Raw genomic sequence first — 25,296 nt, forward strand, 5'->3', positions numbered from 1 at the left:
ATATGTATCCAAGAGGAGATGAGTGTTTAGTTTATTTTTGAAAACGCGCGATATTTTGCCTGGGAAGTGAATAAAAACATATTTTGGAGAGATTCTTAAGATTGAAAGACGAATTAAATAGAACGTTTATAATAATAATAATAATAAATAGCCTTTATTATTACAAAGAAAAAACAATATACAATATTAATATTTTTCAACGAAAAGTAAACAGATAGCTCAAAAGGGGCGCAGTCTAGCTTTAAATAGCTACTTACTAAACCGCTAAAGAACGATTTATATAATTCATAAATTGCGCACTATTTCTTGAAATAAAAAAAGGATGAACAACAAATAAATTATGAAAAATATCTGCAAAATTCTACTACACACTATAGAAAATGCAATTTGGAAGATAAAGAATTTGATAACTCAATATAGTACCTTGCTAATAACATAATTAGAAACACATTATTAGGAAAACTGTATTTACAACAAATTATCTTTGTACCTTTTTTTAAATGAATGTAAATTTAAGTTACTGAATTCCTGTGACAAAGAATTATAAACACGAATTGCGTTGAATGTGAAAGATCTACGAATCTACTCTGATCATGTGCTCTCGCATCAAAGTGAGTGAATGGAGGTTATGGATATTTTTCATAACGAATACGTTGAAATGAAAAGCTCTTCTTTGTTCAATTTTAAGCCAATTAAGTTGACGATATGCAGCAAATTCATGGTCATATTTTCGAAAACCCATAATAAAACGAACCCAAGTATTCTGCAACCTTTGAATACGGCACTTACACTCGTTATCAATAAAAAAAAACCATACGCATTACAGTAGTTAAAATGTGAGAGAACAAGTGACTCACATAATTGTTTTAGTGAGAAATATGCCTTTTGAAAGATTCACAAAGATCACAATCTATAATCACCCCCAAATTTTTTGCTGAATTGACAACGGAAAGTTGAATATTATCTAACATTATATTAATATTTTGTTTAGGTAGCTTAACTTTATTTTTTTCTAGATATCAATAAATGCGATTTTGATGGGTTTAGCTTTAAATTATGGGCACGAGAAAGTTCACCAATAGTGTTTGAGATCTTGATACTTCTGCATTCATGCTACTGTTAAAATCAAAACAGCAATACAATTGAGTATCGTCGGCATATGCCTGAGTGTAAATAAAAAAAAAATAAGGGCCCCAAAATGGAACCTTGCGGCACCCCAGAGAAAATTTCAATGTCTTTCGAATATCTGCTATGACAGTATATTTTCTGACATCGATTTGAAAAATACGATTTAATCAGCTCGCGTGAATTAGAGGACATTTTCCCCCTTTTTCGAATAGATAGAATTAATAATGTGAGTGGCATACCTATAAATGAAAGGACTGCAGTATTTAAGCATAAGTGGAGAGATTTCGTCAACCCCAGTGTAATTTGTTTTAATTTCGAGAATATATTTATGAAAATCAGCAAGATTTGTTAATTCAGACGAAAAGTGTAGAGCATTATTATTGATTTGTTTTGAAGTAACTACGAAAAGAAGGTATTAATTTCTTCAGGGTCATTCAAGTTATTTGGAAGAGTAGTGCCTTTTTTTTGAGTTAATATTAAAATTCTTTAGAGCCTCCCAAGTTTGTTTGGAGTTATTAAAATTACACAGACAATCTAGATATATCCTCTTTTCACTTCTTAGTGTAAACAATATAAAATTACAGTTTCAGTTAAGCAGTAACGCAGGAGGAATCCGAAAGCTTTGTAAATACTAGAGTACTACTAAGGTGCTAAGTACAGTTTTTTAATATTTGTCCATCAAGTGGCACCTTGGATGTGTGTTGGTTTGGCCTCCTGATCTTCATCCACTCCTGTGAATTTAGCTTGGGGAGGACACACTATATAGTCTTAGCCTTAAAATATTTTTATTTCTCAAATCTTTATGTTCCTTTTGGTTTTCTAATGAAACTTACTTTGAAACAGATATCACGTCTAAAACAATCAAAACATTCAGAAAAGATCATGATCAGTTCATATACCTTTGTACAACCTGCTATTTTTTAGGTGTTTTATTAACCCGTCTGGTGGGAATTAAAAAAACATCGTTATATACTGTACCTTAATTTTTTTGTGTGTTTGTACATAGCAATTTATTTAATTTAGAAAATATCATACACGAACATCAGCTGAGCAACAGTTTCTGTGGTGTTATTGATACGAACATGATGGTTTCGCTTGTTTTACTGAAGTATCATAACAAATACAGTCCTTTTTGAATCATATTGAGATCATACTAATCTAATAAAATTTACCATAGAGACGGAACTAGATAACTATTTATATTTAAACTTAACTTATACTTAACTACAACTAAATTATGGAACAAATTACAGTTTTCTATTTACCATGAACCCTCATACACACACACACATGATAACTCAAATCACCCTGTCACCTACAAAATGGCTGCTTTTTATTTTTTCTCCGGCTTTCACTTTCCATCGGATATTTTGGAAAAGAATTAAATATTATAACACTTTTGACAATGGTTATGTAGGATTCCTCTTTTTTTTTCTTAAACTTGACGATTTTTATTATCTGCCTTGTCGAATTGCTTTTAAACGTAGATTTGTTATCAAAAATTCGTTAGAACTGGTTAGAACTGGGACAATATGCTTACTTAGAGATAAGTATTATGTTATTATCATATGATAATCTAATTCCTAAATATTTGATGTTCAATGCCTGCTCTATAATTTGGTTATCTAGTTCCAGCTCACGTCTAATTGGTTCTTTAGAGATTACTAGTGATTTATCGTTTTTGGCCTATATTTTCATGTTAAATTTCATCTTCATTCTCAGCTACCAAGACAGTACCGTCATTACCCATTTTATAGCCTTTTTTGTTTTTACTTCTCTAATTATTTCGTCTAATATAACGTTAAATGATACGGGGCTTAGTGAGTATCCTTGCGTAATACCCGTGGTTATTTCTACGGGCTCAGTTAGTTCTTAATTTACTCTTGCTTCAATTTTATTTCTTTTGTGTATATTTTCAATTAGTGTTATTTTATCAAATTGGATATTTCTGTTATAAAATATATGTATCACATTCGATGTCGTCGGAGGTGTTTGATAGGTATTCGTTTAAAACAAAAAAAAGGCAAAACAAACGACAACTTCGTGCTTGTCTCTTCGGATGGAACAATGGAAGGGTGGCGATCACAACACAAGGGTCTCCATTCATTCGTTCCATTCACTATCGCTGGAAAGTTGCGCGTGTGCTGTATGTACTTTTAATGATAACGGTTTCGCGTTTGGACGCCGCCGAAACGTCGGACAATAGATACGGAAAAAGCGGAAGATGTTATCGTAACGTTTTAAAAATCCCAGGAAATTTCGAAGTTTTATCTTCTCCCAGTTAGGATACGTGGTGTATTTTCGTAACATTGTTTTATATTAAGGATACCGTGAGCAAGGTTGGGCTGATATTTTTTAAATCACCAAAAGGAAAATACAACTCGTTAAAAAAATACATAATAATATACACTTTATGGCTTCTGCATTTTCGTTGTATAGTTTGAACAGAAATACTAATTTTTCTCACTTTTCTGAGTGGCCCGTTTAAGAAGGGCCTATGCTGCGAAACCTACATACAAATTTTCTATTAAAATGGCCTTTTTTTTTAAATTATTTTCCTGATCGTCACTTTTTTTATATACTGGGTGGTAAAACAAAGTTACATTTTTTAAAAATAGAACACCCTCCATTTTATTGCATTTTTGGATAGTCATTTCAAAGAGAAATTCAACTATATCCGAATTTATTAGCGATCATCTTCAGAATTCGGGTTATGTTTAAACATACATTTTAAGTTTACATATTAAGCATTTCCATGGGTCCATAATAAAAATTCTCAATTTGAATTTTCAAGTGTAAAAAATACATTTTTCAAAATTTTAACATTTCGTACGCTATGTAATGACAAAACCGTATAGTCAACAAATTTTCAAAAATATTTATAGCATTTCATTTATGAAACGCTTTTTGTATTTGACTTTTTTAACTCTTTCTTAAATGTACAAAACAGCTAAAAAAAAATATTTAAAAGAAGCTCGATAAGCTGTAGCGGGTCATGATTCTAATGGTGTCTGACGCTGACTATTCGAAATGAAAAAAACTCATGTTGATGACTGCCTACATTTTCAGGCTTTTGGTGGATCTGCTCGTCTGCTGGACATGATCAAATTAAATGCACAGTGGCGTAGTTCCGCAATTACCATTATCCATTCGATATTCTCGTCTAGCCGTATCAATAGGCTTCTTGTTAGAGCAAAGACTTGGCTCTAGCGAAACGACGTCTATTTTTCACCCGATTCAACATAAACAAACCGCAAAACGTACTACATGTACACACACACACAAACACGTGTTGTTGCCACGCAAACACGCATAAACCTACTCACGAAGTTTGATTACGCAAAGGCTCTTAACCCACATAGAGTTCATTGGTTCGGCTTGGGCAAAGCGGCTCGTCATTCAAGGTTTTCGCAATCGCGAAAGGGAGCGAATTTTTTTCTCTTCGCTTTGATACGTCAATCATTTATTAATTGCGATTGGTTCGGCGTCCATTTATCTTATTAATATCGTGGCGGCCTATTTGGGCGATTTTTTGCTATCGGAAAAGGTCACGCGGTGGTAGCAAGTGAAATTGAAAGTTTGGCTAGTCCCTTGTATACTGCTAGTAATGTTATGTACAGAAAAAACACCGTAGATCACATAAATCGCAAACTTTAGGGATATTTTCCTTTTCTGCAGTTTCCATGAAGTTGTGGAATGAATGCTAAGATCGAAATAGTCCCTCAGCGACATGAATTTTTTAAAGGGAGATCCACCATGTCTCTGTATATTTCTGTTGCAGCCCCGTGTCTCTTTTTCTAATAAAATTTATTCAAATAAATTTATTCATTTACTTTCCCATTAAAGAAAAATGATCCTATAATTCGATAATTCACTGGTGTATTATGCAAATTGACTTATCCATTGCTCGAAAAAGTAGCTCATCTACCTCATCCTCATCCTCATCTACCATAGAAGTTAGCCAATTACGGTAGTCTAATCTATAAAAATCATTTTCTAAAAGAGCGTGATGAAATTCAACATGATCGATGAAGGTTTTAAAGTGGACTTAATCTTTCAAAAGCTTTTTATTCGGTTATATCACAAAATTCTGATCCACACGTACTTTTGGATTTTCTGAATTCCTTGTTGACTTGTTTTCTTCATACTTTTCTAACCGCACTCAAGGCTGGGGCCATTGTTCAGCATCTAATGACGTTGGTACAAAAATTGTCTAACTGTCCAGCTTAGTTTGGAGTAAATCAGCAATTTGTTTCTAAATAATGACTTGCAGATTACCACCACACCAGCCAAATGTCAACATTTGCCAACTGCATAAGCGTTTTTACTACCTTATTTGGTTGAAGAATATGAAGTTATCAAAACAAAAGGAGAGTGTGGAACTAGACTCAAGAATATACAGATATATTAATAATAAGATAATAAGATCATAAAAAATAAAACCTATTATTAAATAACCATGCTGGAAGATACTTTATTTCTGAAATCTCAACATCTGGCAATAACGTAAGCCCTTTCATTCCCTCATTTGGTTACAGAATACGAAATAACCAACGCAAAATAGGAGTGTGGAACTAGACACAAGCATAAACTAATCTTGTACACATATATTAGTACCAGGATATTTATGATAATGAAAGAGAAAACCTATTATTAAATAAAAATTCTGCAAGATACTTTATTTCTGAAATATCAACATTTGGCAACAACATAGGCCTTTTAACTCCTTCATTTGGTTCAAGAGTACGAAATAATGAACGCAAAATGGGAGTGTTAAATTAGACACAAGCATATACTAATCTTGTAGACATATATTAGTGCTTTTTATTAAATAACCATGCTGTAAGATACTTTATTTCTGAAATCTCAACATTTGGCAACAACATAGGTCTTTTTAATCCCTCATGAAAGTGTGGAAATAGACACAGGCATATGCCAATCTTGTAGACCTATATTAGTTCCGGAACATTTACGATCATTAAAAATAAAACCTGTTTTAAAATAATCATACTCTAAAATACTCTCTATCTGTCAAAAAAACTTCAGCTATGAAATCTCAACTTTTGGCCATTGAATAAGGGTTTTTACTCTCTCATTTGGTTTACGAATACGAAATTATCAAATGAAAAGGAAAGTGTGGAATAGACAACCTTGTAGACAGGTGTTAGAAATTAAATCTCAACAACATGAACGTTTTTACCGGGGTGGAAATACACAAGCATATACTTATCTTGTAGACATATGTTAGTATTAGCATTTGCCAAGTGCCATTTTACTTCCTCATTTAGTTCAAGAATACGAAATTATCAAATAAAAAGGAAAATGTGGGAATATACAATCTGGTAGACATGTATTAGAAATGAAATCTCAACAACATGAACGTTTTTACTCCGTCTTTTGGTTTTGGTGGAAATAGACACAAGCATATACTAATCTTGTGGTCATATGTTAAGTATTAGGATTTGGCAAGTGCATAAGCGTTTTTACTTCCTCATCTAGTTCAAGAATACGAAGTTATCATACAAAAAGGAAAGTGTGGGAATATACAATCTTGTAGACATGTATTAGAAATGAAATGTCAACATTTGGCAACAACATGGACGTTTTTACTCCCTCTTTTGGTTCAAGAACACAAAGTTATTAAAGCAAAAGCAAAGGGTGGAAATAGACACAAGCATATACTAATCATAGTGCATATCTCTCAGTTATTTCCATAATACGAAACTATCAAAGGAAAAGGAAAGTGTGGGAAAAGAATATATTAGAATCAGCACATATAGTAATTAAAAGTAGAGATAAATTTGAATACTTCTTATTTGACAAACATCCTGCAGCTTGTGAAATCTCAACATAGGGGTTTTTACTGCCTCCTTCTCAAAGCAAGAGAAAAATTTTCACTTCTAGTATCGCCGTCAAAGTCGACGTTTACTCATGCTCCTGCTTTTTGCTGACACGTTGCGCGGAGTTACGTCACTCGACGAAACCTAAGACAACGTAGTGTCCCGAAGCGATCGCGTCTCACGGTCGGTATTTGTCCTCGAGACACACCGAACCAGCAGTGCTCCCTAACAAGCCATCCTCGTTCCGATCAAAGGTCACGTAATCCGCATAAATTAAAAACTGGCCATGGCGCAACAAAGAACTGCTAAATAAACAGGACCAAAGTATATATATATATATATATATATATATATATATATATATATATATATATATATATATATATATATATATATATATATATATATATATATATATATATATATATATATATATATATATATATATATATATATATATATATATATATTCTCACGTATTGATTCACGAATGGAAAAATGTGATGACACTATATTCCGGGATATCATCCGTTCGCTCGTTGAACTCCGACTGGAATCCTGCAAATCCTGCATCCTGTTTTCGGAGCGCGAGCATTGAAGATGCCAAGTGAGATTTTGGCGAAACGTCTGCAGGATTCCAGTCGGATGCAGGATTTGCAGGATTCCAGTCGGATGCAGGATTCCAGTCGGAGTTCAACCAGCGAACGGATGATATCCCGGAATATAGTGTCATCACATTTTTCCATCCGTGAATCAATACGTGAGAATATATATATATATATATATATATATATATATATATATATATATATATATATAAATATATATATATATATATATATATATATATATATATATATATATATATATATATATATATATATATATATATATATATATATATATATATATATATATATACATATATATATATATATATATATATATATATATATATATATATATATATATATATATATATATATATATATATATATATATATATATATATATATATATATATATATATATATATATATATATATATATATATAATGATGACACTATATTCCGGGATATCATCCGTTCGCTCGGTGAACTCCGACTGGAATCCTGCAAATCTTGCATCCGACTGGAATCCTGCAGACGTTTCGCCAAAATCTCACTTGGCATCTTCAATGCTCGCGCTCCGAAAACACTTTGAACATATATATATATATATATATATATATATATATATATATATATATATATATATATATATATATATATATATGACACTATATTCCGGGATATCATCCGTTCGCTCGTTGAACTCCGACTGGAATCCTGCATCCGACTGGAATCCTGCAAATCTTGCATCCGACTGGAATCCTGCAGACGTTTCGCCAAAATCTCACTTGGCATCTTCAATGCTCGCGCTCCGAAAACACTTCGAACACAGTGTTCGAAGTGTTTTCGGAGCGCGAGCATTGAAGATGCCAAGTGAGATTTTGGCGAAACGTCTGCAGGATTCCAGTCGGATGCAAGATTTGCAGGATTCCAGTCGGATGCAGGATTCCAGTCGGAGTTCAACGAGCGAACGGATGATATCCCGGAATATAGTGTCATCACATTTTTCCATCCGTGAATCAATACGTGAGAATATATATATATATATATATATATATATATATATATATATATATATATATATATATATATATATATGAGGTGACACACACGCACACACGCACGCACGCATGTAACTGCAGAAAAAGAACAGTGCTATGCGTCCGGCGTCTGTTGCCTTGAACAGCCTTGACGGTCAAGGTACCGGCGCGTACCTATCGAATAAGTCTTGCGATATCGTTGTTGCTATTTAAAATTTTTTACATCGCCCGCGAGATCGTAAGCATGAATGAGATTGAATGAAATGGCGAATTTTGCGGCCGAGCTGGCGAACAACAAAAGAATAAATAATTACGGTTTTCCGTTACTATACGGCGAGACTTTTACTTTACGCGCGATTTGCATTAAGACCGGCAGAAACGAATCGAGACCTATACGGGGTGTCTCGCGAGAAAATCTCTTACGACCGGTATGGTCATAGATATAAGAAATTGCTTTTGAGTTGGATTATCCAAGGGTGGTCATTAACATACAATGCAACAAGAGTATTACCTAAAGTTTCGGAATTTAAATTCAGGTAAAATTGTGGTCCGTAACGGAAAATTATTTTATACCTACCTGTGTTTAATATTCTTTGGTTTGGTATACTAATTAGTTTGAGTTTATTAGTAATCATTCTTATTTCGTGTGTAATACAGCGTGTGTTGAATCGTGTGCGAATTATGCAAAATATGTGCGAGTCTAGTGTATCTCAGGAGATGCTCCCGCCCAAATGTAGAAAACACTATTCTATCGAGACTAAGGGAGTTATAAACAACATGCTGACATTTTCTCGAGTGTAGATGAAAGTGATCAATAATACTAATACTAATAATAATAAAACCGTGCCTACGTTAGACATCTTAATTAGGAGGCTTGAAAAAGATGAAACCGGTGTTAAATGTGGCAGAACTACCTTATGGAAGTGTATTCAACACATGGGTTTTAGATTTTAAAAAATTGACAAAAGCCGAGTTGTGATGGAATCTTTTAGAATTCGTAAATAGCGACTGGAATATCTAGAAAAAAAATAGGATTTACAGAGAACAATAAAGGCCAATTATTTACTTGGATGAAACCTGGTTCGACACTTATGATACCCCGGAAAAGGGTTGGGTTGACTGAACTGATAAGTGTAAAACAAACGCGCCATCAAAAAGAGGTAAAAGAATAACTATTTTGCATGCTGGCTCTAAAGATGGTTGGATTCCAAATGGACTTTCTCTGTCTGCAAAAAATATTGCCATGAAGACGCCACTGCTGATTTATTTGAAAGTTGGTTTAAACACAAACTAGTTCCAAACATTCCTCCTAATAGCGTCATTGTAATGGACAATGCAAGTTATCACAGTTGACAGTTGACTAAAACCCCTTCCTCATGTGATACAAAAGCAACAATCCAAAACTACATGTATAATAACTATATGTATAATAACATTTATTTTCACGAAGATTATACCAAAAAGCAATTAATTGAGATTTTACAAAACTTGAACCTACAAAAGAAATACGTCTGTGATAATTATGCAAAAAATCTAAGGCATACAGTTTTAAGGCTTCCACCTTACCACTGTATATTTAATCCCATCGAACATGTTTGGCACCAACTGAAATCTGCCTTTCGTTGTAACAATTTTTTTCCCCGTGTTAACTCCAATGTTCTCAAACTTATAGAAACCGAAGCTTTTAACATCCCTCCACAAAGTTGGGCAAATTCTGTTAAACATATAGAAAAAGCAGAACAATTGTATATCCATATTGCAAATAATATAGAACAAATAATAATTAGAACAGGCGGTGATAGCGATGGTGTTACTGATATATTATGTGAATAATTTTAAGTAATTTAAGTAGGTAATAAAAATAATTTGTAATTTTATTTTATAATTAAACATAAATACATACATAAATAAATAAAAATTGTTTAGTATCTTTCATAACAAAACCCCAAATAAATAAATTCTAAGCAAAGTACTGACCTATTCAACCATATTTCATTCTTACAGCTTGCCCGGATCTTTCCTTAATTCGTATCAGTTAGCCACTTTCTTATATCTATGAACAGACTTTATCTGTTTGACCAAAGTTACCTGGTTGTTTTATATTCTCGTTTTTTTCACTGCTGCTAGAACTTGATGGTAAAGGTACGGTTCTCTGTCTTTTCGTAACTGTAATATCGCTACCACTACTAGAGTCACTAATATCGCTATCCGGTCTATTTATTTCGTCACTACTTTGAAATTCATTTTCAATTTCATCCTGTAAAAGTTTCTTAGGCATTTGATTTTTTTTTTCGAAATACACACCGAACTTAACCCACTCGTGTTAGTTATAAAACTGAGTAATATTGAAAATGCAAAAATGGTGCACATATGAACTGAAGTGGTCGAAATATATACATCAGCAGATAAAAAATAAACATCTTACGATGGCATGTGCAAAATAAATATCATTCTATCTTTTATTTTTACGTAAACATGTCCTCAACGAAGGTCCAAGAAAGCAATTTAGAAATATTAGAAATGAGAGAATCTACTGTAATGGTAACACACGGTGTATCGCTTTTACAGCAACATCCGAGTGCAAAGGGTAAAAACAATGTAAAATTAGTCAATTCAAATCAAACTTTTGAAAAATCGTCAATGTCCCGCCATTTGCATTGTCTCGCGCCGAGCCGGCGTTCAGTTTTGACGCGGTCGTCTTTTTTTTTAGCGAGCAGGCGGATAATAATTCGACATCAGCTGATGGCGCGCATAAACACGACGATACGTTCACCTATAGACCGAAAGTCGACGACGTGGGCCCCCCGAATCGGCGAAATCATATGACGACCGACTGGCGGCACGAATTTGGCCTGCCGTGAACCTTCGGCAACGCCGGCGTTCGTTTTGGAACGGCCTAGAATGCGTATTTAGTCTAGACGAAGGATACGAGCACTATATAAACGCTACGTATCGCGTCCGTCCATATCGCGCCACTTTCTGGGGCCCCACGACCTTCGTCAATAATAATGATAATAATAATAATAATAATAATAATAATAATAATAATAATTTGCTTGAAGGTGGTAGACACTGATTCAGTAGATATACTAAAAGGATGTCGAACTTCCGTTGTCTTTATTTTTAACTTATACAACGTTTCGGACAGTTGTATCAGTCGTTATCAAGTGTAAACTAATCTTAATTGTACGGCTCCATGACGGAGTCGGGTGTAGTCAAGCGTGACGTTGTTCAACTAGAACGCCAGCATTAGAGGCGTGATTAGAGGTTGCCAAATTGTTGGTATATCCACGCTTGGATTGCTGAAGATGTTTTCATTGTTTCTAATGAAAACTGCTTCCTTAAATTTGCGCAGTCTCCGATGCTGCTCTCTGAACAACCCGCGCTCTGGACCATTGGATGTTATGTTATTTGGTCCACACATGTTCTGCGATACCTGATTTTTGCGTTTCACCCTTCATTGTATGTTTCTTATGTTCTTCAACTCTTATTTTTGGAGGTCGTTTGGTTTTGCCAATATATGACTCTCCGCAGTCACAGGGTATCTGGTAGATATACTCTTTCTCTTGAGTCACCGTTTCAGATTTTGTTTTTGTGAGTACACTTCTTAACGTTGATCCAGATTTAAATACAGTTTTTACTTGATATTGTTTAGCTATTCGCCTAATCTTTTCTGATATTCCTTTCACCTATGGGATCGTCAAGAGAGAAAGAGTATCTACCTCACATGGTTCCGGTGTTGTTTCCCGCTTACAGTTTGTTATTATTTTGTTTATATATTTTTCGGAGTAACCGTTCTGAAGCAAATCCCTTTTAATATTATTCAATTCGGCATCTAGAGATGCTTGGTCGCTACATATTGTGATTCCTCTTTTGCACAGTGTTTTAATTATTCCTAGTTTGGTTGCTTCAGTATGGTTGGACTCAAAATTTAGATACTGTGCTGTGTGGGTAGGTTTCCTATATGAAGACGTGTTAATTTGAACCATTATTTCTACTTACTAGGACGTCTAGAAACGGTAGACAGCCGTTCTTTTCTTTCTCAATAGTAAATTTATGTTGATGATGTTCGCAAAGAATTAAGATGATTGAGAAAAGAGTCTAGCTGTCTATCGGTTCCACTTCAGATAATGAAGGTATCGTCAACATATCGAAGCCAGATCTTAAGTTTAATAGTTGCATTGTTTATGGCATGAGTTTTAAACCACTCCATGTATATGTTTCGCCATCACTGGAGAGAGAGAAGAACCCATCGCCAGGCCATCATCATCATCAGTAAGAATTATGCAGACAGCACCTCAGAAGCTCTAGCACTCCCTCAAGTGACAGCGAAGTCCTCTCTGATAGGGTTGTATCATTCCTTAGTCTAGTTCCGACAATACTTAACGATTCCTCCAAGGGCACGTTGGTATATAGACTTTCAAGGACGTCGCCTAGTATATAAACCTTGTAAGCCTTAGAATTAAGTTTAGTTTAAACTTGATAACGGGTAGTGATACAACTGTCCGAAACGTTGTGTATGTTAAAAATAAATAATAATAGATAGATAGATAGGTAAATTTATTTAGCCCTTTTTTAGGTAAAAAGTCTTTACAACAAATGGCGCGTCAGTAGTACAAAAGAAAAAAGAAAAATTTATTCTGACAACTTGTGGTTGTGGATAAATAAATCGTATAAACAGAGCCTTAAGATAGAAAAATAGAAAAGTTACATGCGTGAAAGCAATATGACAAACACTATAAAAGTACAATACATAAATTATAAAGTGTAAAAACGATGCAATCTAAAATTTAACAGAAAACGTAATTATAGATAGGTAGATAATAAAACATATGCTGATCTAAAATTCGTGTTTGGCCGAAAGGGTGTATTCTGCAATTGAGTAAAAAGCATGCTCCAGAAGAAAGGAGAATTTAGACTGTGATAAGTCTCTGATGTCTCCACGAATGGGATTCTTTCCCCTTATAAGGTGGGCAGTATCGCCTGCGTAGAGCGTAATATGATGGGGCATGTTTAAGGGGAGATCATTAATGTTTGTAACGAAAAGTAGGGGGCCTAGGATAGAGCCTTGCGGAACACCATACCTGACGGGAAGTTCGTCGCTCCTAGTTCCGTTGATTTCGACCAACTGAGATCTGTTGTTCAGGTAAAACTTCAATTCGAGCGGAGTGCCCCTCACACCATACCACCTCAACTTCCAATACAATACATTGTGATCAATACAGTTCAAAGCCTTAGTCAAGTCAAGCAACGTGGCTCTTACCATCTCAGTGTCATCAAGACCAAGTGCAACCTCCTCGACAAAGTCCACAAAAGCAAGAGTCGTAGATCTCTCCTTACGAAAACCAAATTGAGAACTGCTGAACAGATTCTTGCTCTCGAAATAGTCCACGGGCCTGCTCTTCAATATTTTCTCCACCACCTTGGCCTTGGCCTGGTAATTATTTGGATCGCATTGATCGCGTTAATAATAATAACATTTATAATAATAATGATAATATTAATAATAATAATAATCAAAATCATAATAATAGTATTAGTTATAATAATACTAAATAATAATAATAATGCGAATTAATCATGTGTAAGGATAATCAAATAAAACAACGTAATTAAGAATCCTCTCGGTTCGACAACTACGTCTTAACTAAACTTATCGTAAACCCAAAAAAAACATCGCATAATACGACCCCAATTATGTCTCCTCACACCAACTTGCCCTCTCTGTCTTTGTTTGCCTGAGACGCCGATACATTTTACAATCGGCAAAAGAACAAAGCGGCGTCTCTTTGTTAAGGGGTCTTGTCGGATATGACGTAATACTATAAATATTAAATAATTTAATTAATTAATTAATAATTAACAGGCTGCCTAGTCCTAGCAAGGAAAGAATATCTTGAACGTCACATTGAAGTATTCTTAACCGCTACATTACCATATCTGTAAGCACTACGTTATAGAGGTAGAAGACGCTTTGTACAAACACAAGCCAAAAAACGTTGAAGCCAAAGGGGAAATGACAATATGGGACACGCAAGTACAAACAGACAGGACTATGATGGCAAACAAACCAGATATTATAATTAAGGACTTTAAAAAGAAGACATGCCTATTGGTCGACGTTGCCATAACATCAGACGCCACAATAAAAGAGAAGTAATTCGAAAAGGTTATAAAATACAGAGACATTCAAATAGAAGTGCGGAGAATGTGGGTGTTTCCGAAACAGCCTGTCATAAAGCATTAAAAACTGTGAAAATCTGAACATTTTTTGTTCTAATTTAATTATTGTTAAATGGATTTTCATCAAGTAAAAACTACCTCAGTCCGATAATTATTTTTAAACTGAAATATTTCAAAAACGGTTAAGCCAATTGTCATTTTGACAGCTTACGATTGTCGTTTGTTCTTTCTGACATTTGCATATGATGACAGAGCAAAAAATCTTCAAGCTTTTGTAATTACATTTTTTTTCTATCTTTCAAAATCAACCCTGTAGGTGGGTGTCAAAATATAGTGAATTACACTGTACAGTCTTTAATGCACCCCGCAAGGAATAGAGAAGCAATGAAAAATGTTACACAAACTTCCATTGGTAAATACGTACTGGAAGAGAAAGATGATAGCAGCTCTTCCCGACGTTTGTTGTAAGAAAAAATTGTTCCGGACAATGTATTTTTTCTATTGCGTGGGGTTAAAAATCCATTCGGAGGATTCGGTGTCTACGCCGTAGCAGTTTCTTCAACGTCTATACGACGGCGTATCGCGTGATCTAGGTCATGGTGCTTTAACTGGCTGGGCCCGAAGTCTGGCCGGATTTTGCGGGTTTCCCGTACCCACCGACGACCCCCACTCTATCTCTCTCTCTTGCTCCGATTGCATTTTTTAAAAAGCGCCGCTACGACGGACGATGCCGAAAAAGAGCGAGCAATATGTCGGACAGCGGGACGAAAATAGCCGCGTCTAATTGGATTAACGCCGTCGATGCCAATAATTTCGTCGGAAATGGGGTTTTTCCTCAAACCGATAGGTCAAATATTCGAGATCTTGCCGAAAAGGTTTGGAACGTTTTGCACACGTTTTTAAGGTTTTTTGCAATTCTAACCAAAACTCCCCCAGCCAGCCAAAACAGCCCAAGTCATTGAACCCAGAATCAAACCGACTTACCTCTATTCTTCTCTCTTATAATTTCCACATTAAAGATGTTATAAAGATAGCTTTATTTCCATAAGACTTGAGTTACAAGTGTTGAATATTGTCAGTATAATACTAATATAGAATTAAAAAATTATCTTAGTATAATTAATTAATTAATAATAATAATAATAAGTAATAGTGTTAGATAAATAACAAATAATATAAACAATGACAAACAACGTATTAGAAGGTATCACAAGAAAGAAAATCATGGATATTTTAATAGGCGAAGCGTAGCAATTTGTCTTTAAGAGTGCATTTGAATTTTGTTTGACTAGTTATCTCCTTCAGTTCGATAGGCAATTTATTATAAATTTTTACAGTCAAAACAAAAGGACTATCTGATGTAAGAGACAGTCGATGTATAGGTATTTTTATGTTAAGATTCTGGTACTGAAGGAACACGTGAGTATAGAAAACGGGATACAAATAACATTTATGTAAAGGTAAAAAAGACATTTGACACGGTGTTATCGAAACAATTGTCTTGTGAATATATATAGTTTCGTGAAAATCTGAACTTTTAGTTATTATTTATTTTGAACGAAGAGCTTTATCGATAAAGTGGATTTGTCGTGCTCGTTAAATTTTCACGAAATGCAAATGTTTATTTTTTTTAATTACCTATGTAAATCCCAGAAGGCTGAAATTTTTATCTAAGGTAAAGGTCGCTGAGCTCTATCGAAGCATACCAAAAAATCCCCCCACCTCCCACCGTTAAGCTATTAAAAAATTGTTTTCTAAACTTTTACACCGCCTCCGAAAAATCACTCCCTACGCGAAACGGTAGCACCCGTAACGGACCTTTCGGTACCGTTCGAAAGAGAAGAAATCAAAGAATATACCGTAAAAATTTCAGCTTTGTCCGATAATAAACAAGCGAGATATAAAAATTTAAAATTGAACCCTCAAATTTTCGACCGGTTTTTTATCCGGAAATGGGTTTTCGACGTTATTTCCTCAACGGTGGTAAAATTTTGGGGTTTTCGAGGGCGGGGAATCCGAAATATTTTTTTAAAAATATCGAAAAATTATCGATAAAGTGGATATTTTCCTACTTTTTCAGCCCTGGAGGCGACAAAAAATTTTGGATGGGAGAACCGACCACTCTATAGAGTTGTTTGTGAAATGGGATTTAAGTAACGCAAAAGAGACGTGGTGATGGAATCTCAAGAACTTTAAAGATATTGTTTTGGCATAAACTGCCGTGATGAAACATGAAACCGATTGTGAAACAGAATTTAATCTAGACATTTAGAATAAAAATGTAATTATGCATAGATGTTCCTAGCTATGAATTTATTGTATATATTTAATGTCATCTCAAAAAAAAAAGTTTTAAATATTAAAATTATTCAAAATGGAGATATATAATAGGCAAAATGCGTTCAAGAGTTTTGAAATTTTTATATTGACCTTTTGGTTTGCGTAATCGAGTAAAGAGAGCATAGTAAACATTTTTGTTTTGTATTTAAAAATTGCTTTAATCTGTAAACGTTCTTAAGACGTATGTAATTGGCTTTAATCTAAATTTTTTGCCGTATTTCTATTCGAGATTTTTGAGGGCTAATTTTAAGGTTGTGATTTGTTCCAAATAAGTTCAAGTTTAACTTTAACGCCGCACTGCTTGTTATATTTACATCGGCTAGAATCTCCCCCCTAGATTTTACGAGGCAAACACCCCTAACCTTCATGGTCTGTCGATCACGATGGAGTTCTGTCTCGTTGGTACTCGAGCAACCCATGCGGAAACGAAAGTCTTTTCGCGTGTGGTTATTACGCAACAACGGGAGGCACCTCGATTTTGAGCTGGCGAAGACTGTAAAATACCTGATCGGTCGACAGCATAGCACCTTAAAAAAACAAAAGATCCTGCCATACATTACATCCCAGTGTGATAATGTGTGATGATACCACAGGCCAACAAAGATTTTGAGATTAAGTGTTTTTTATATTCTTGGACATACAGTGACCGAACTACTAGAAAAACAACGTTTTTTTTGTTCCTATCGCTTGTATACATTTTTAAGATGTCTTATTGAGCATTGTGCAGTCAAATTCCTTTTTAAAATGTCAAGACTTCGTAAAAATATTCCAGATACGTTTTGCTGCTAAGCGTGTGGTGGTTCTTTTGTGGTCAAGAAATTTAGACGTAACCTTGGACGTCCCATATTGTTTGTAAAGTATAGATTTAAGACATTCGAATAATGGAACCAGACGATGCCTACCTTTTGATGACTACTATTTCTACATGTTCGTGTATATAATACTAAAAATTTGAAAAACATTGTTTATCCGAACCCCAAGTCCAGATATTGAAGCCAATTTAGAAGAAGATACCACCAGCTTTTCCCAACCTCAAGTAGATGAAGTGGAGATGTATGGAGTGTTTCTCAACAACCACAATTATTTTCACTTAATAACTTAGGGAGAGACTTGGCTTCAATATTCGTCGTTTACCTGCTATAACAAAGTTTTATTTTTGTTATGGTTCTACGTCTTCAATCAGTAGTTAAATTAGGCAGAAATTAATAAATTGATACTAAATGAACGTAAAACTAAGATGATCGCCATTTCAACAAGGCAAGCACAGCACAACAGAAAAGTGTCGTAAAATTCCTCGATTTTTATGTAGAGGGTTTACGAGACTCTCCTGGTTCGAATAGGCGAATCATATTCTCAAAAAACTTTCTGTGAATTGTTTTATCATATGGAGGCTCCTTTATCGGATTTCTTTTAACTTGTTACTTTCGAAAATCGATGAAATCGAATTTTTCGTAAAGTATCTTCGCTCGTATAAACATTTTATATCTCGATAACGGTATGTCCTATGGGACCGTCGTTGGTACAGAAATGATCATCGCCGGAAAAAAAAAATTTTGTCTGTCCGTTCTCCGTTCTAGTCTTTTGGTTTTTCCTGAATAACTTCCGAACCGTTGGAGCTACAAAATTGAAAAGTTTCCTCCTTTTTAACCCCCCATGAAGCACATAAGCTTATAAGAAATGGCCTGATCGGAGCCGGTATCCATATTTTTTTTGCGATTTTCGACTGTTTTTTGGACTTTGCTATGAAACACGATAAGTGTCCGAAATTTGAAGCAATCGACTTCATATACATTTATGCAGCTTTGCCTCGTGACGGAACCTATTGGGGGGTCGGGAAGTATTCTAAAAAAATAAAAAATAGCGCGTGCAAGGGTCTACAAAATACCTCATTCGTTAAAAACTATTTACGAGATCAAAAAAATTCTTGAACCTGAAGATGCAGAAGATACGGCCCCATAAACTTTTATTCTTGACAATTTTTCAAAAATATACAGGGTGCGCCGCAAATTCAGAAAAACTGAAAAATGGATCCCCCTATTATTGAAAATTGGTTGTAACTGAAAGACTATGATTTAGACAGCAAAAACTTTTGTGTTTAAGGTTTTCATCTATTGTACAGGATGTTCCCGATATTCCGTGCTAAATGAGAAATGTGTTAAGTGTCCTAAATTTGTAGATATGAACTTAAAATTTAGCAGAGAAGAAGTAAAGTCCGTGTTCAAATTCAAACGTTTGAAATTTTGTGCAATCAAAAAGTATTTTATAAACATTTTTGATTTTTTTTTTGGTAATTTTACTTTCTAGAAAAGATCTACTGCAATAACATTTATTTCAAGCATTTTTTCGATTATATACAAGGTTTTCAATTTATAGACAAAAATCTAAAACACCTAGAAAATTGTTCGTTTACAGAGTAAATTATTAGCCCCAAATCCAAAATCGTAAAAAATATGGCTAATTGGATCAAACAGTGTCATAGGCCGCATCAAGAGCTATTTTTTGTATTTGCGGTTTTAGTCTATCACATAAGCTGCTCGAGTAATTTGAAGAAATCCATATGTAAATCGCTATTTGAGGGGTGGCGGGGGGGGGGGGCTGTCAAGACGCGATGATGTCATTGATTATTATGGCGCACTGCATGGTTTCAGAAAAAACTTATTTTCTCGAAAACCATTTAGTATTTTCAAAAAATTCTTGAACCAGGAAATGTGGAAGATGCAGGGCTATAACCTCTACTTTGAACATTGTTTGAATCATATGCAGGGTGTGTGTCGTTTATGAGTAAAAACTCTAAAAGATCCTAAAAATACGGCAATTTTTAGAATAGTTAACGAATTTTTTACTTTACTGTGTCTTGTCATTTTTAGTGTTTTTGTTCTATTTTAATTTGTCAAAAACGAATGGACGCAAATATAAAGTGTGTTACATCATTGTAATCGGAATAAGATATTCACAACACAGGAACAATATACAGGGTGTTCCATTCAAAAAAATATGATGTAGCCTTATATGTCAGAAAAAAACGTGGCTACTAACCCTACTTTTGTTTTTTTTTGTTTACCTAGATATCTCTAAAAACAAAATAGTTACAGCCAATTAAAATGTTATCAAGATAAATTGAACGCACGGTACACAGTAAAAAGCAAGTCTAATCTTCTCAAAAAAATTAGATATTAAGTATAATTTAATACCGATTCTTAACAAACAAAAAAAAATTTATAATAAATTCGAATGCACTCTTATAAACAATTAGCTACGCCCCGCTATTGCAATATTAAGGATTTTCTTTCTTATGATCCCTTTTTGTCTATATATTTGTTATTTATCTAGCAATATTAATTATTATTATTAATTCATTTATTATAATAACATAGTTTTATATTATTCATATACTGGTAATATCCAACATGGAACTATAGCTATCTTTAACTTTATCTTTAAATTTTCGAAAAACATTATCGAGTAAATGAATGGGAAAAATATCAATTTATGGTATGCTGCACGGCGGCAGCAGCTGCAGCTGATGCGAATCGTACGCCCGGCGTTCCGTCAAATCTCCGGAGACGCGAGGACGTATTACGCGCAAACTCCGGACTTTCGGCGTCCCGCATCGTAGCGTAAACGTAGTGTCGTCGTATTCAAATGATAATTACTATTCCCCAAGTGGGGTACGGCGCGACGCGACGCCCGGCGTCGATCGGCGGGGGCGTCTGGCGCCGATTGATTTGTACCTGCCGACCGGCTTACTACGACGTTCGTTTCATCGAATCTCTCGCCCGTTTTCGCGCCGATCGCAGTGGGCGGCGCACAGTCGTCCCGTCTTATGGGTCACGAAATTCTCGCGCTAATGGGATATTTTAGATATAGGATTTTTGTGCATATTTCAACTTTTCCAAGACAAATACATATTTTTAAACTTTAATGTAAATAAAAAAAACTATTTTTAAAAAGTAAAATTTTATTCTAAAAAAATAAAAAATCGCTTGCGCAAGGGTCTACAAAATACATCATTCGTTAAAAACTGTTTACGAGACCAAAAAAAATCTTGAACTTGAAGACGCAGGAGATACGGCTCCATAAACTTTTATTCGTGACCATTTTTCAAAAATATACAGGGTGCGCCGCAAATTTAGAAAAACTGAAAAATGGATCCCCCTATTATTGGAAATTGGTTGTAACTGAAAGACTATGATTCAGATCTCATTTTCTTTTATATTGCGATATAGCCCGCCTGGACAGCAAAAACTTTTGTGTTTAAGGTTTCCACCTATTGTACAGAGTGTTCCCGATATTCCGTGCTAAATGAGAAATGTGTTAAGTGTCCTAAATTTGCAAATATGAACTTCAAATTTAGCAGAGAAGTAAAAGTCCGTGTTCACATTCAAGACACGAAATTCTCGCGATAATGGGATATTTCAGATATGGAATTTTTGTGCATATTTCAACTTTCCAAGACAAATTCATGTTTTTAAACTTTAATGTAAATACAAAAACTAAAAGTAAAATTTTATTAACAGCAAGAGACACACCTTCAAAAAAAAATCACATTATTTTAATAAAATACATAAAAATGAAAACTAAACTAATTGAAATTAAATAGAATTTATAATTTTATGAGGCTTGTAATAAAACCGAACGAATCATTACAAATAATCATATACGGCTGTGTCAGAAAACTTCTGCCTGTATTCACTATACTTTGAACTACAATCAAACCCCCATTTTCCCATTAATCCCATTAATAATTCATCCCAAGAAGCCGGTTAGCCGTGTGATCCAGAATTGACTGCAGTTCAACTTGTGCAGATGTCTCCGTCATTTTTTCAGCCGAAGGATAGCACTTTTTATTTGCCTCCAGAACTTTGTGATAGGAAGGAAAGACATTGATTGAAAACACTTCTTTACTTTGCAATTAAAACTACTGAGGGAGTCAGAAAATAAATCAATATGCTCGTTATTTGTGAGTAAAATATTTGTCAGCTTACACATTCGATTCATAGGCGAGTTAACGCTATAGTTAAAAAGAACCTTATTTCTTGCATTAATAGGAGAAATATGAAAACCAACAGATACCAGAAGATCTGGTGCATCCGTCAAGTTATTAAGGATTTTGTACAATGTAGCTATGTCAAAAAATATGCGCCTACTCTCTCAGATTCAAGAGCTTGATAATTTCCTCGTAGTTTATTTCCTCAGATGACATTCCCAATTTAAAACCTATTCCTCTAAGGAACTTACGCTGCAGACGGTCTATTCTTTCCTTGTGAATTGCATAGTATGGTTGCCAGACACAGCTAGCATACTCTAAAATTGAACGCACAAGCGCACAGTGCAGTCCGAAAAACAAGCCCAAGCAATCGAATAATGTAATATGTAAATGTGAGCTTCGAATCGAGCCAAACTCCAAGACCTTTACCTAGGTCTGTCTCTCGAGCGATCCAGAGTTCAAATGAGCTTACAAAGCTTACAATTTTGCACTTGTAATCTATGACAGTGAAGAAGTGATGCTATAACCTTAAAGAGGTTTAAATCGTCCGCAAATGGAAGAAATTGGCAAAAGCGAAAAATATTTTTTTAGTTCATTAATCAAAACATTAAAAATGAATGTGGATAGATGTCCCCCTTGTAGGACATCAGACGTCACAACAGTCTCTAACGAAATGTAATTTTTGCTTTCGGTTAGTGATATTACTGCGACACCAATTTTGAAGGTCTTCAAAGATTCCAATATATAGCATCTACTCGATACCCATTCTCAAAGGCCCCCAACTGCGAACGCTCATAGGTAAGAAACAGTTGACCTTCCCTTGACAAAACCATGCTGTTCCGTTATAATAACGTTTCTAAAATGAGGGGTGACATAATCGGCAACTATACCCTCAAATATTTTCGAAAACAAGCAGATTTTAGAGATTGGGCGATAGTTTTTTATTTTACCCCTGTCACCATCTTTGAAAATGGGTGTAACACAAGATTTTTTCCAATATGAAGGAAAAACGCCGGAGCTTAGTGAAAGCTTAGTGAAAAATTAAAAAATTTATATAAAATTTCGGACAGAACGAATTTACAATTCTGCACCAGTATCACAGGTATACCGTCGGGTCCCGGTCCTAAGGTTTGCTTTAAAATTACTTATCCCATTGAAAACATCGATAACATTTAATTTTAAAAATCCTAGACTAACAGATTTATCACAAGAAAATGATTTATTGCATTCTGCATATTCTGAATAGATTGAGGTAAAATGTTGGCTGAACATATCCGCCACTCTCTGAGTGTCGCTGGTAAATTCATCATCAAGCGACATACATTGTGGATACTCAAGGTTTTTCTTCTTTGAGTTCACATATCGTTAAAAAGCTAACTGATTTTCGAGCATTCCGCTATGCGAAGAAACCGATTTCTACACTGCTCCCTCAGTTGAGAAAAAAAACACGATAGTCCTCTAAGGAATTTGTGCGTTTGAAAGGTTTATGAGCTTTCTTCTTTTCTAGAATTAAAGATTTAAGGTTACCACTCATCCACTTGGGAAATTTTGGAGTTCTAAAGCGGGCGATAGGTGTAAATAACTCAATAGTACAAAAGAGAACATCATAGAACTGCGAGACCATGAAGTCCACATCCGCACACTTAAAAATATAATCCCAGTTGACGTTTGACAAAAACAGATTAATTTCTTTGCGATAGCACACTTATAATTATAATAAAAGTAATCACATGCGATATTCTTGGGTGAGGTAATGGCCAAGTTGAAGTTGCAAACGAAAACCGGATGAGGTGCATCCAGCCTCAATAGCGGCCTATCACAGATCGTAACACAGATACGATATGCAAACTGGAGGTTTTGGACCGATCTTCTTTTAAATATTTAATTGCAGAAATATCTACTTTAGATAACTCCGACAATCTTCGGCGTTTAGATCGTTCACTACATTCTTCAAACTCTTTCAAAAATCGTTTTGGCTTGCTTTGTGTGTACATTTTCGTTTATGTATTTTTTTTAGTGTAAAATTGATAAAAAGAAAATATAGTAAAACGGGGCCCAAAAGTTTTCTCTCGGCGAATTGTAGCCCTCGCCAGGCTCGGACTACAAATTTTTCGCCTCGAGATACACAATGACATTGTAGTCCCTAGATATATAATGCACAAAAAAACGTTATGTTGATATTGCTTTTGGTAAATGCGTGCATTTAAAGCTAACCATGAAGGGATAAGAATATAACTGTTTTTGACACATCCGGCGACATTTGGCGACATCGCATCTTACTCGGTTTTAAAGTAGAGGCTCCAAGCATTTCATCGAGGTGTATGACTTGCGAGTTATGGAGAAGTAAAGCATTTGAAAAATTACATTTATTAACGTTTTAAAAAAAAAACTAAAAAAGGGGCAATGGTGAGCCATTAAAAAAGAAAAGAAATGGTACAGAAATGATCACCGTCAAAAAAAATTTTTTTTTTTAAATTTAAATTTTAGCTTCCAGAAAAATATATTTTTCTCCATAATCGTTCATCCGATTGGCAAAATTCTTTAACCAGCAGACGCGGAAGATCCAGTGCAATAACATTTATTTTGGCCATTTTTTCCATTATATACAGGGTTTTCAAATTATAGGCAAAAATCTAAAAGACCTAGAAAATTGTTCTTTTACAGTGCAAATTACTAGCCGCAAATCAAAAATCGTAAAAAATATGCCTAATTGGTTCAAACGGTGTCATAGGCCGCATCAAGACCTATAATTTTTGTATTTGCGGTTTTCGTCTATCACATGCGCTGCTCGGGATATTTGAAAAATTCCATATTGAAATCGTTATTTCTGGGGCTTGCAAGGCGCGATGATTATTGATTATTACGGCGCACTGCATGGTTTCAGAAAAAACTTATTTTCTCGAAAACCATTGACTATTTTCAAAAAATTCTTGGAAAATCCAGGGCTATAACGTCTACTTCGAACAATGATTGTATCATATACAGGGTGTGTCGTTAGTGGGCAAAAAATCTAAGATCCTAAAAATTTCCGTTTTGACGATAAATGAAAAACCGTTAAAATAGGATAATTTTATTTGAACAGTATCATAAACTGTGTCGAGAGTGTTTCAGTTTTCGTCAATTATCCATAGTGGTCCACAGGAGCACGATAGAAAAACAATGCGTC

At 34.6% G+C, this 25,296-nt stretch overlaps 1 protein-coding gene across 2 annotated transcripts in view; it reads left to right on the top strand.

Annotated features, from left to right (window-relative positions):
• Positions 1 to 25,296, top strand: part of LOC132705337 (transcription factor AP-4) — a 150,062-nt gene that overhangs the window by 40,639 nt on the left and 84,127 nt on the right. The gene's annotated exons all lie outside the window — the stretch shown is intronic.

The sequence above is a fragment of the Cylas formicarius genome, unplaced genomic scaffold (genome assembly GCF_029955315.1).
Source record: "Cylas formicarius isolate icCylForm1 unplaced genomic scaffold, icCylForm1.1 PGA_scaffold_7__23_contigs__length_41026272, whole genome shotgun sequence".
Lineage (NCBI taxonomy): Eukaryota > Metazoa > Arthropoda > Insecta > Coleoptera > Brentidae > Cylas > Cylas formicarius.